General features: G+C 36.7%; 1 long non-coding RNA gene across 1 annotated transcript in view; it reads right to left on the bottom strand.

Moving 5' to 3' along the window:
* The window catches only part of LOC144381294 (uncharacterized), a 357,259-nt gene that overhangs the window by 176,998 nt on the left and 166,322 nt on the right, over positions 1-13,939 (bottom strand). The gene's annotated exons all lie outside the window — the stretch shown is intronic.

Below are 13,939 nucleotides of genomic sequence, written 5' to 3'. Positions count from 1 at the left end.
ATGAAGGAGCATGGGACCATTAAACATATTGCTAACAGTTCAGGGACAAATGTGCTAGATAAAAAATGAATGATAAAAGCCCCAGGATTTAAAAAGACAGTAAAACTCATTCTGGATTCTATTTCTCTTGGAGAAATTCAGACTTGATCCATCTTGAAAGATAACTAAGGTGTTTTATAGACAAGGAAAAATGGACCAAGTGTTCATGATATCTAAAAAGTATGGGCAAAGAGAACGTACACATCCTGTTTGAAGGCTGGTAAAGGATTAGCTGAACTAAAGGCCTTTAAAAAGTGATAGTGGGAGATAAATATATTAAATACATTAATCCACATTAAAAAGGGCCTCAAGTACACTGCCAAGGAATTTGGTATAAATGAAGAAATACTGAATGATGTCTTTTAACCAGAGAATGACATGATTAAAGCAATGTTTCTGGATTGGCTTGGCAGCAATGTGCAGTGTATATTGGAATCAGGAGATCAGGCTATTGTACGACACTTATTATTACCATTCTCTATATTATAAAGTTTTGGAACAAGTCAAAAACTCCCTTGATAATGTGAGGGCTCTCCAGCTCATCTAGAATGGGGCTATATATCTCAAGAGCATTAACTCCTCTTGAAAGCAGATATCAGATCAGCAAGCTTCCCTTCAAGCTACTCCATATGTTCACAACCCTGACTGGGCCCCACACCCAGGACACTACACAAGATGTTTACCTAAGAACAGAGTTTGCGAATCCAAATTGTTTTCCTTTTGAATGTAACCCTTGCATTATATGAAGTTGCCCTTGATTACTAAGAGGTTTTCATACTGTGATTGATTCCTTTCTGGTTTCAGTAGAAGGTTCAATGTTCTTTTTCCCCAAAGTTCTGAAGGGATATTGCTTATCACTATGTATTATCATAGACACCAGTCACTTTAATGTTTCTCAAATTCATTTCACTTGGCTTTTAAATACCAATCAATTATGAGTATCTGTGATAAAGAACTATTAAAGTGGTATTGTCTCAATTAGGTTGTCTATACTTTTGACAAGATTTTAGTCTTCTAAGAATTCATGGACTCACTGAATGATATCACAATGTAGTAGGTGCTGTTAACTGTTTTCCAAAATTTGGCTCTTCAACTTCCCAGGGACTCAATTCCACTTATTTTCAAGTCTGCCTTGAAGTTAAATGTTGTCATGGAACCAGACTGAAACCAATAGAATGCGGTCAGAAGTAATGAGTGCCATTTGAGCCTAATCCTTAAAATTCTCCTGTATACTTGCCATGTTCTTCACATCTATGAGAAGCTAGAAGTGGGATAATACCAAGGTTGACTTCATAAATCACATGGAGAGGATAATATAATATTTATTAACCCAGATCCCTAATGACTTTGAGGAGATACATCATCCCACCATTATGCCCACCTATCCACTATTAGCACATGAATAATACATCAACTTCTATAGTTAAAGAAGTTCTATTCTCTTGTACATTTGACCACTTGCATTTTGGGAACTATTTGTTATATAGAAGTTAATCTAGCATAATTATACACAGACAACAGTTGGTTTGTTCTATTGTGAATAACACAAAAATAGTTTTAAAAGAATGCAAATTCATGGAAAGTTTATTTTTAATAATATGTTTATGGTCAGCAAAACTTTAAAAATATAAACATTAAAGGGAGCCATGGCTACATGATTTTTAAACATTTGACATATTTACAATATAATTGGGCATATTTAGATGACTAATCACTGTCAAGGATTCCTTATTAGTTAATATGTTGGATTGAAAATAACTTTAAATGTTAATGTGTGATCACCAACCCCCCCTTTTTATGTTTCTTATCACTAAATCTTCAAACCTGAGAAAATCTGATGAGTAAAGAATTTCTTACCATATTTAAAGGCAGGGGCGCCTGGGTGGCTCAGTTGTTAAGCATCTGCCTTCGGCTCAGGTCCTGATCCCAGGGTCCTGGGATCGAGCCCCGCATCGGGCTCCCTGCTCAGCGGGAAGCCTGCTTCTCCCTCCCCCACTCCCCCTGCTTGTGTTCCCTCCTCCCGCTGTGTCTCTCTCTGTCAAAAAATAAAATAAAATAAAGGCAAACATATTTTAAAGAAACTTTCTTAATCATGGTTTTTAAATATATTTTCATATATGGACTGTACATACACCTCTACTTCTTAGGAGATTAGCTATTTTGGTTAGTTGACCAGGATTGTTTCAAATATATATGGAACATGCTGTGTATGTCACAAAGTTACTTTTAATAAGCACCCTTTCTAAATATGTTAAGAAAGAAGAAAAGAAAATGTCCAAGATGCTGAAGGAATAGTTAGGACTACAGTAAATTTCAAAGCTACCTCCTCTACCTCTTTAAATATTAAGAAAAAAATGTAAACAGTGTTACACAATTATGTTCCATTCATAATTTCAGTCATTAAATTTCATTAAGCATCTATTTGGTAACTAGCTAATAGCTCCCTATTTTCATCTCAGAGTGATTTAAGAGTTTTGAAAACATACATATTCTCTTCCTGCTTTTCTTTCTTTCTGTGTGCAGGTGATGAACATGATGTAGAATGGAACTTTGGTTTAGAAAGATAGGTTTCCATAGGGTGTTTGACAGCTGCAATTGAATATCTTTTGTAAGGCATTTTATTACTAAAATTCTTCTTTTAGAGCTAGCCTCACATTAGACTTGGCTTTTTGTTGTTGCTGGTTGGGTCTTGCTTGTTTGTTTTGGCTGAAAATTAGAGATCACAGATGATGAATTCAGTGGTCAGCAATATTTTAAGATCCTTACTTTGAGGCACAAGTCTAATATTTAAAATCACATTTTGAAATAGTAGCCAATTAAAATTTTAACATTAATTACAAATGCAATAATAGTCTCAACATATGCTTGATTCTAAGATTTTTATGATAAACGTCCCTGTAAGATTGTGTGTGTGTGTGTGTGTGTGTGTGTGTTTGTATGTATTTATTTACTTGTGTGTTTGAATTGGCCTTTATCTCAAGGATTTTACTACGACTTCCTCACATTTATTTCATCTTAAGTGAGAGATGGTTTACATGCATTTCCTAAAGAATTTTCTTTCTTTTTTTTTTTTGCTATTCTGTCTTCTTTGTACTGCCATCGATTATACAAATGATCCAATTAAATGTAACTAATAATTGTGTTCTAATTTCTTATATAGTACTGAAGACACATCTGCAATACACTGCCAAACACTAACAGTGAAGTCATTTTAAATATGACATGTGATATCCTATTCCTGTCACTTGGATCATTTTAATGGATTCTTATATACACATTCTCATCAATATTGAATCTAAATCACTTGTTGATATTTGATACTAAAGGATTAAAAAAATATGACAACTAAGCAATGAATCATTCAATCATTGTCCTGATTCCACCATTCAGTACATAAAAATAGAAATGTAATTGTCCTTCCTCAGCGCAGTATTCCTGATAACAAATGTGAATTCCTATCTCCTCCTCCTTTTTCTTTCAGTGTTAAACATTATTCAGTATTGTCATTAAAAAAAAGAAGAAAATGCAAAAACACTCTAATTCTTTGTTGAGGTTTTATGCTAGAAGAGCAATTTTAGATGAATAAAATCACCTTGGAAGAATATAAAATGTTTTTGCAATCAAAAGAATCATTATTTTAACTATTATTATTTTTACTAATCATACACAACATAGATTAGGTACTATAAAGAAATTAATTGGTACTTCTGGGGAAGATGGCAGAGTAGGAAAATCCTAAGCTTACCTCATTCCACTGATACAACTAGATAACACTCACATCAGTGTAAATAACTGAGAAAATGACTCAAAGAATAACAGAACAGACTCTCCACAGTTAACTCTAGACAAGAGGCCACTTTAAAGAGGGTAAGAAGAGAAGAGACATGGTCAGGAGCCAAATGGATCCTTGGGACTGTCTGTGGGAGGGAGGGACCTCACAGGAGTAGAGAGGGGAGAGGAGCAGATCCTCAAGCCAGGCACCCCAGACATGGGAGGGTCCACATGATGAACACAAATCCCTGTAACATTTGGTTTTGAAAACCAGAGGGGCCCAATAACCAATGGAGCTTAATTCCTTAATACTTTAAAAATCAGCAGGCTCCACTCTCAGAGAGTTGGGGTTGGGGAGGCAGAGTCCCCACCCTTAAAGAGGCAACACTACAAACAGACCCTCAGAATACAGCATAGGAGCAGCTGTTTGAAAAAGGAGATTTACTAGTCTCAGAACAATGTGCTGGAGGGACAGGGATTGTTGGGAAACCTCTCCAAGAACAAAAGAGCTAGCAGGTGCCATTTCCCTCTTGTGCCCCAGCCTAGACACACCAACACCTGCAAGGACCAGCATGGTGCCAATACTTGCTACCTAACTTGCTAACAGCATGCCCCACCCTTGCATTCTCCTGTAGACACACTCCTCCATCCAGACCCCAATCCAGGTCTCCTCCCACAGCAGACCCACACAAACCTTACTAATATTACATGCCCTGCCCCTGCATTCTTCTGCAGATCTGCCAACTCCATCCAAGCCTGGGCAGGAGATTTCCCTGGCTGCTGCAGGTCCCTTCCCACAGCAGACCATCATGGACCTTGATGGTACTGTGTGCCTCACCCCCACATTTTCCTGCAGATCTGCCCCCTACGACACCCCCTTGGCTGTAACTCATCTAAACCCAACACAAACCTGGCAATGTACAACAGCCATGACAAGGGCCAATACCACCCCAAAGTGACTCCTGTAATATGCCTGACAGAGAATTTAAAGTCATGGTCATAAAGATACTCACTGGATTTGAGAAAAGAATGGAGGACCTCAGTGAGACCCTCAATAAAGAGATAGAAAACATAAAAAAGAACCAATTAGAGATGAAGAACTCAATAACCAAAATTAAAAATACACTAGAGGCAATAAATAGTACATTAGAGAAAGCAGAAGAATGGATCAGCAACCTGGAGGACACAGTAATGGAAAGCAATCAAGCTGAACAGGAGAAAGAAAAAAATTATAATAAAAAGTGAGAATAGATTAAGGGAACTCAGCAACACCATCAAGTGTAACAACATTCATAGGGATCCCAGAAGGAGAACAGAGAAAAGGTGGAAGAAAATTTATTTGAAGAAATAATAACTGAAAACTTCCCAAATCTGGGGAAGGAAACAAAAATCCAGATCCAGGAGGTACAGAGAGCCCCCCCAAAAATCAACTGAAGGAAGTCCACACCAAGACAGATAGTAATGAAAAAGGCAAAACGTACTGATAAAGAGAGAATTTTAAAAGCAGCAAGAAAAAAACAAACAGTTAATACAAGGGAAACCCCATAAGGCTTCCAGCTGAATTTTCAGCAGAAACTATAAGCGAGAAGGCAGGGGCATGATATATGATATACAAAGTGCTTAAAGAAAAAGAAAAGGAAAAAAAATAGTGTACAACTAAGAATACTCTATCCAGCAAGTCTACCATTCAAAATAGAAGGAGAGATAGAGAGTCTCCCAGACAAACAAAAGTTAAAGGAATTCATGACTGCTAAACCATTCCTGTAAGAAATGTTAAGGGGACTCTTTCAGTGGAAAGGAATGGCCATAACTAGGAGTAAGAAATGTAGAAAGCATAAATGAAGTAAAATTAAATATATCTATAAATATCAGTCAAGGGATTCACAAAGTAAAAGGATGTAAAGTATGACACCATATACCTAAAATGTGTGTGTGGGGGGGGGGAGAATGGGTTAAAACTTAAGTGACCATTAAATTAATATACACTGTTATATACAGAATATGTTGTATATAAACCTAATGGTAACCACAAATCAAAAACTGGTGATAGCTATGCAAAAAAACAGAGAAAGGAATCCAAATATATCACTAAAGAAGGCGAGCAAACCAAGAGAGAGGAGAGCAAGAAAAGAAAGGAGCAGAGAAGAACTACAAAACAACCATAAAAGTAACAAAATGGCAATAAGTATATAACTATCAATAATTACTTTGAATAATAATGAACTAAATGCTCCAATCAGAAGACATAGGGTGATGGAATGGATTAAAAAAGCACAAGACCCATCTATATGCTTCCTACAAGAGACTCATTTCAGACCTAAAGACACATGCAGATTGAAAGTAAAGGATGGAAAAGCATGTGTCATGCATATGAAGTGACGAGAAAGCCAGGGTAGCAATCCTTATATTAGACATAATAAACTTTAAAACAAAGACTATAACAAAAGACAAAGAAGGAAACTATATATCATAAAAGGAATAATCCAACAAGAAATGATAACAGCTGTAAATACTGATATACCCAACGTGGGAGCACTAAATACATACGGCAGCTATTAACAAATATACCAGAAGTAACTGATAGTAATACAATAAAAGTAGGGGACTTTAACACCTGCCCCACTTACATCAATGGATAGATCATTCAAACAGAAAATCTACAAGGAAAGAGCGTATTTGAATGACACATTGGACCACATGGATCTAACAGATATATTCAGAAAATTCCTTCCTAAAGCAGTAGCACACATTCTTTTCAAGTGCACGTGGAATATTCTCCAGAACAGATCACATGTTAGGCCACAAAACAAGTCTCCACAAATTCAAAAAGACTAAAGTCCTATCATGAATCTTTTCCAATCACAACACTATGAAACTAGAAACTGACTACAAGAAAAAATTGGGAAAGCACACAAACACATGGAGGTTAAATAACAGGTTACTAAACAATGAGTGGATCAACCAAGAAATCAAAGAGGGAATAAAAAAATGCATGGAGACAAATGAAAATGAAAACAAAATGGTCCAAAATCCTTGGGATATATACTCTAAGAGAGTTTTCTAGCAATACAGGCTTACCTGAAGAAGCAAGAAAAATCTCAAGTAAATAACCTAACCTTACACCTAACAGAGCTATTCAAAGAAGAATAAACAAATCCCCAACAAGTAGGATGAAGGAAATAATAAAGATGAAATAAAAAATAAATGAAGTAGAAACTAAAAAATCAATAGAACAGGTAAATAAAACCAGGAATCATTCTTTGAAAAGATCAACAAAATTGATAAATCTCCAGCCAGACTCATATAAAGAGAGAGAAAGTGAGAGAGAGAGAGTGAGATCTCAAACAAAATCAGAAATGAAAGGTGAGAAATAACAATCTATACCACAGAAATACAAAGGATCATAGAGAATATTATGAAAAATTAAATGCCAACAAATTTGACAACCTAGAAAAAAAGGATAAACCCCTAGAAACACATAACTTCCCAAAACTGAAGCAGGAAGAAATAGAAAATTTGAACAGACTGATTACCAGCAATGAAATTGAATCAGGAATCAAAACAAAAACAAAACAAAACAAAACAAACAAACAAACAAACAAACAAAAACAACCTCCCAACAACAAAAAAGTCCAGGACCAGAAGGCTTCACAAATGAATTCAACCAAACATTTAAAAGGAGTTAATACCTACTCTTCTCAAACTATTTCAAAAAATAGAAGAGGACGAAAGCTTCCACATTGATTCTATGAGGCCTGCATTACCCAGATACCAAAACCAGATAAAGACACAACAAAAAAGAGGATGGCGGGCAATATCTCTGATGAACACAGATGCAAACACCCTTAACAAAATATTAGCAAACCAAATCTAACAACACATAAAAAAATTATTTGCCATGATCAAGTGGGATTTATTCTTGGGGTGGAAGGGTGGTTCAATATTCACAAATCATCAATGTGATTTATCACATTAACAAGAGAAAGGATGAAAAACATGATAAATTCAATGGATGCAGAAAAAGCATCTAACAAAGTACAATTCCATTCATGATAAAAAAACCCAACAAAGTAGGTATAGAGGGAAAATGCTTCAGGATGATAAAGGCCATCTATGAAAAATCCGCAGCTAACATCACAGTCACTGGTGAAAAACTGAGAGCTTTTCCCCTAGGATCAGGAACAAGACAAGAATGTCCACTCTTACCATTTTTATTCAACAAAGTACTGGAAGTAGTACTCACAGAAATCAGATAAGAAAAATAAATAAAATGTATCTAAACTGGTAATGAAGAAGTCAAACTTTTGATATTTGCAGATGGCATGGTATTTTATATAGATTGCACCAAAAAACTATTAGAGCTAAACAAACAAACAAAAACCCTACTAGAACTGATAAATGAATTCAATAAAATCACAAAATTTTAAATCAATACACATAAATCTCCTGCATCTCTATAAACTAATAATGAAATGGAAAGAGAAATTAAGAAAAAATCCCATTTAACTGCACCAAAAATAACAAAATACCTAGGAATAAAATTAACCAAACAGGTGAGAGACCTGTACTCTGAAAATTATAAAACACTGATGAAAGAAATTGAAGATGACACAAAGAAATGGAAAGTCATTCCATGGTCATGGACTGAAAGAACAAGTATTGTTCAAATGTCCATACTACCCAAAGCAATCTACAGATTTAATGCGATCCCTATCAAAATACCGCATTTTTCACAGAACTAGAACAAATAATCTTGATAGATGTATGGAACCACAAAAGACCCTGAACAGCCATAGAAATCTTGAAAAGGAAGAACAAAAACTGGAGGTATCACCATCCCAGATTTCAAGATATACTAAAAAGCTGTAGTAATCAAAACAGTATGTTACTGGCACAAAAATGGACACATAGACTGGAATAGAATAGAGAGTCCAGAAATAAACCCATGTTTATATGATCAATTAATCTATAATAAAGGAGGCAAGAATATGCAATGGGAAAGTCTCCAACAAATGGTGTTGGGAAAACTGGAGAGCTATAGGCAAAAGAATGAAACTGGACCACTTTCCTACTCCATACACAAAAATAAACTCAAAATGGATTAAAGACCTAATTGTGAGACCTGAAACCATAAAATTCCTAGAAGAACACAGGCAGTAATGACTTTAACATCAGCTATAGCAACATTTTTCTAGATATGTCTCCTGGGGCAAGGGAAACAAAAGCAAAATTAAACTACTGTGACTACATTAAAATAAAAAGCTTCTGCACAGCAAAGGAAACAATCAACAAAACTGAAAGACAACCTACTGAATAGGAGAAGATATTTGCAAATGACATATCAAATAAAGGGTTAGTATCCAAAATATATAAAGAATTTATACAACTCAACAACAAAAAAACAAATAATTCTATTTAAAAATGGTCAGAAGACATGAACAAATATTTCTCCAAAGAAGGCATACAGATGGCTAATAGACACAGGAAAAGATGGTCAACATCACTCATCATTAGGGAAATGCAAATCAAAACCACAATGAGATATTGCCTCACACCTGTCAGAATGTCTAAAATCAACAACAAGAAACATCAAGTGTTGACAAGGATATGGAGAAAAAGAAACACTCATGAGACTATCGGTGGGCATGCAAACTAGCATAGGCATGGTGAAAACAGTATGGAGGTTCCTCAAAAAATTTAAAAAAAATAGGGGTGCCTGGGTGGCTCAGTTGGTTAAGTGTCTGCCTTTGGCTCAGGTCATGATCCTGGAATCCTCGGATCGAGCCCCATGTTGGGCTCCCTGCTCAGTGGGAAGTCTGCTTCTCCCTATCTGTCTGCTCCTCCCCTTGCTCCTTCTCTCTCTCAATCTCAAATAAATAAAAATAAATAAAATCTTTAAAAAAATAAAAAATAGGATTACTGTGTGATCCAGTAATTCCACTACTGGGTAATTACCCAAAGAATACAAAAACACTAATTCAAAAAGATACATGCACCCCTATGTTTACATGCACCCATTATTTACAGTAGTCAAATTATGGAAGCAACCTAAGTATCCATGCACAGAGGAATGGATAAAGAAGAAGTGGTAAATATGTACAATGGAATACTACTCAGCCATTAAAAAAAGAATGAAACTTTACCATTTGCAACAACATGTACAATAACATTTGTAACAATATTACACTGTATATTAACTCTACTAGAATTTTGTAAAAGTAGAAGATAAAAAGAAATTAACTGGCAACAATTAGTTTTTCATTTTTATTCATTTTATATCTTTAAATTAAACATACCCTATGTGATGTTTACTAAATGTCACATTTTAAATGCTTCTACTGCAGTGCATATTTTAACTTTTTTAAGTCCTTGCAACAACTCTGGGGTGAGCAGTATGCTTATGACCATGTTAATATGAGAAATCTAAGCACTGTTGATTTAGGTAACATGTCCAAGGGTAATGGCCATTAAATAGCTGAGCTGGAATTCACACACAGACAGCCTGAGTAGTTTTTAGGTTTTAACCTGTATGTTGTGCTTACTTGTCACACATTCAAATTGTAATTCTTTCTCAATCATCAATCAATCAAACAATAAATAATAACACATATCACTATGCCTTTAGCTCTGGTTTCTCTACTTCCTTTCCACTGGCAGCTTTGTTACATCCACTATTCTTTGAAAACCAAATCAAGCAAAATGAAAGAAACGTGTCCTTTCACTCTTTCTCACAATCACACTTGATTTTTCCTCTGGGATTATTTTGTTTATTATTTATTTATTTCATTCTTGTTTTGTTTTTTATGTTTCCAAATTTCCAAAATTTTTAATTGTGGAGGGGTGCCTGGGAGGTGCATTCGGTTAAGCCTCCGACTCTTTGTTTTGGCTCAGGTCGAGATCTCAGGGTCGTGAGATAGAGCCCCCTGTCAGGCTGTGGGCTCAGTGCGGAGACTGATTAAAATTCTCTCGCTGCCCCTGTCTCCACCCACTCTCTTTCTTTAAAAATAAATAAATCTTAAATTTTTTTAAATTATGGTAAAGTGCACATAATATAAAATTTAGCATGTGTACAGTTCAGTATGGTAATTACACTGACATTGCTGTGCAACCAATCCCCAGAGCTCTTTTCATCTTGCAAAACTAAGTCTCTCCATTTCTCCCTGCCTCCAGCCCCGGGCAACTACCATTCTACTTTCTGTCTCCATGTTCATCCCTGATGGACACTTGGGTTGCTTCCCGTTATTTGTTTTTTAAAGAACTTTTACATTCCTTGTGCCTCAGCTGATGCCTAAAAAACTCATGGAATACAAAATTTTACCACTAATTATATGTCTCCAGTATGGAGTCCCGCAGTACACTGGATAATCTGGGGTGAATGAACACTAAGATTTCCGTAAGTTACAGACATTTAGTAATGGTGTCAAAAGTCAAATGTATGCTTTAGTTAAGATTAAAAAAAAAAAACTCATGCTACCTTTCGGATATTTCATCAATAGCAGTTTGATTAGAGTTTTCTGTACGGTTAAACAATAACCAAAAACCCGTAAACAGACTCCCTAGTAACAGAATTATCCTGGGGGTAGGAGAGCTTAAGTTCCAGTTCTGTAAATGCCCAAGTGAAATGGGTTGAAATGAATGTCTAAACCTCTATTTCCTACTTGTAAAAAAGGACGTTGCACACAAGGCCCCCTTGTGGCTCTCCTACTTCATGGATTGCCATTGGCGAATCCCTTGCTCAAAATGCACATAAGGTGAGGTTCCAGGTGCTTCTCAGGAGTGCGGAAACTCACCTAACATCTCTTCCCTAGGAGAACAAATTTTGATTTGGCAAAACAAAGTTCCAAATCAAAGAGAATTTCTGCAATATAAATTTGCATTGAGAAAATAAATACTTGCAGACAGGAAATACATTGCAGACAGGCAAGGATCTGAAAATGAAAGGCCCTATTGATACACCTCCACGTAAAAGGGCATATCCTCAGGCATGAAAGAGAAGCCTGTTTTCCAGGGCTACCCCACAACCCACCACCTCTGCTTTGAGTCAGCATTCCTTTCCCAGGTGCATCCCTTTCCAAAGGTCACATGTATATATGTTTTGGACTCAAGCACTGGGTCATAATTTTCTCTGTAATTCTAGACTTTATTTTCAAAATGGCAATTTTCAAGGGGGCAACTTATGTGCAGGGTGCTTTTGGAAAGTTCGAAAGGTTAAGTAGAGTATTAAGGAATTTTAAAACCAAGGGACTTATGAGTTGCCCCGAAGTATCCATTCATCACCAGCCTATCATTTGACCCCAGGGCTCCAACTAATAATATTGCATATAAAAAGCAACTTCTTTTTCTAGCTCCGTCCTCCTAGGACCCTAGCAAAAATCTGTATAGTATTTCCAAGAAACATACTCTCTTCCCTCATGCCATCCAGTTTTAGATTTTCATTTGTGTTACTCCTTGCAATACAGAGGTAATAGCTTCAAAATTGGAAACCCTCGCAAAAATGCTTCTTCTGAAATCCTCACTTCTTTAGTCCAGTTTCTACCAAGTTCATAAGAACAGGCCAGGCCTGCATGGGTTGTGTGCCTGTCAGCAATATTTCCCGTCCACTAGATCAAATCTGAAACAAAGTTAAGTTCTCTTGGAAGCGAACGGGTAAGTACAGCTAGTCCCACATTCTGAAGTGCTTTTTGGTACTTGTAAATCTCTAGCAAATACTCTGTGAGTGTTGAGTAACTGGATTTATGTTTTCAAAAACATTCATACCAGTAAATGTACCTTTAAAGGCAAATATTTTAGTAGAAAGAAGATTTCATTTGTCAAAGTACAGATTTAATCTCCCCAAATCTCACCTTTCTTTGTGCTGCTGCTTCTCTCCAGAATGACTCTCATTTTTCCACCCCAGATACCTGGGATCCCCCTGTCCTGGTAAGAAAAAATCTGTGTCCTAAGATGGCCAACCGAGGCAGCAAGGGAGTCCCAGCCCCTGCCCCGGGGGCTCTTCCGGGTTCTTCTCTTTGCTCTGCTTCCCCCATGCCAATCCGGGTTCCTCTCCCTTCCCCGCTTCGCGCAGGCGCCGGGAGTGCCCAGTATGTGGAAGTAGAAGTGTATAAATTACACCCTTTGTGCTCAGTGCTCAGACCTTTGGAGATCACTGGTCCTCTGAGCCCACCAGCATTAAATAAACCTCCTATCCTCCAAGATCTCCGAGTGCTGCTCGGTTCTTCCGTCGGGCAATCCAGTCCAGGTTCCGTAACAGTCCCTCAAAATCACACGTATCAAAGGAAAACAATTTTAAATGCATTTCTAGGCACTCACCTGCTTGTAATCATGCCACTTTCCTAGATAATTTTCATATATTTCGTCATTGCAAGTCATTCTCCTCTCAACAACTTCCATGATGATCCAGCATCTGCAGTATAAGAGAGTCAGACACTCTTATCATGACCAACAGAGCACAATCCATGTCCTTTCTGCCCAAACCACCATCTCCTCAGAGATAAATAAGCAGAGCTTATTTCACCACCAAATCCATGCATGGGCTCTATGGAGACCACCTTGTTATGAAATGTCTGAATGGAGAAGTTCCCCAGTTTACTAAATATCTTGTAAGAGTAAAGAAACATGCCTTAACCTGACTTTATATTCCAGGGTGCTAAGGATCAAAGCTTTTTCTGAAGCCAACCCAGCTTCCCGTGGTGCCTTTACGAACAAGAGTCCTAATAAAGTAGCCCTGGAATAATTCAGTACTTAATTGAACTAAAGGGAGTTTCAGTCAATTATAGATCTACATCGGGAAGAAAGACTAAGTCTGGCTTTTCTAAAAAAAAAAAAAAAAGTGCCAAATAGCTGCAATGCGCTAACAAGCCATGTATTTTTAACAGTCATTCTAAAAGAAAACTAGATAATTTCTGAGATGGGCCTGGAGGCTAATGCACTGTATTGATTTTAAGACTTCCCTGTAGGTGAGAGTATGGCTATCACATGATTCCTTGGTAGTGATTTGGCCCATGGATCATCAGAAATCACTTTAAATGTACTTTGAGTGACAGTGTTCATCATCATTATCAACAAATGCTTTCTGAATGTTCTGAATGCTGACTAAGTATGCTGCAATACTATGCTGGGACTGCCATTA

This window comes from Halichoerus grypus, chromosome 3 (genome assembly GCF_964656455.1).
Source record: "Halichoerus grypus chromosome 3, mHalGry1.hap1.1, whole genome shotgun sequence".
Taxonomy (NCBI): domain Eukaryota; kingdom Metazoa; phylum Chordata; class Mammalia; order Carnivora; family Phocidae; genus Halichoerus; species Halichoerus grypus.
The sequence above is the reverse complement of the archived record's forward strand: the minus strand, read 5'-3'. Positions and strand labels throughout refer to the sequence as shown.